The sequence below is a fragment of the Chrysochloris asiatica genome, unplaced genomic scaffold, assembly GCF_000296735.1.
Source record: "Chrysochloris asiatica unplaced genomic scaffold, ChrAsi1.0 scaffold00099, whole genome shotgun sequence".
NCBI classification, from domain to species: Eukaryota; Metazoa; Chordata; class Mammalia; order Afrosoricida; family Chrysochloridae; genus Chrysochloris; species Chrysochloris asiatica.
In genome coordinates this window covers 10,829,011-10,829,637 of record NW_006408617.1, presented here as the reverse complement: position 1 = coordinate 10,829,637, position 627 = coordinate 10,829,011, and positions in this window count along the sequence as shown.

Below are 627 nucleotides of genomic sequence, written 5' to 3'. Positions count from 1 at the left end.
TTATGTGCCGTGGAGTCGGTTCCAACTCATAGCGACCCTGAACAGGGTTTCCGAGGCTGTAAATCTTTACGGGAGCAGAAAGCCTCATCTTTTCCCCGTGGAACAGCTGGTAGTTTCGAACTGCTGACCTTGCAATTCGCAACCTGATTTGGAACCACTATGCTACCAGAGCTCCTTAAGGACCATTTTAGGGGTTGTTAATTGGCATCTCACTGGATTTTCATTTGTATTTCTCTAATAATTAATGATGAGTCCTGGTGTGGCTCTGTGGGCTAATGTGTCTGACTGCAAAGTCGTTTGAACTGCAAGGTCGGTGGTTCACGCTTACCAGCTGCTCCTTGGGAAACCTATACAGGATTGCTATGGGTTGGAATTAACTCGACGGCACTTAACAACAACAATAATTAATGATATTGAGCCTTTACTTCTGTGTTTCTTGGCCATTTATATGTCTTATTTGTAGAAATGTCTATTCAAGTCCTTTGCCCATTTGTAAATTGAGTTTTTAAAATACACTTTTAGCAAACCCCCTTCCAAGACTAAGACTCAATGGGAATACACGCTCTGATTGGTGACCATGCTCAACACCGATAAGGGGAAGTGAGGAAAAAACAGCAATGAAGTGGT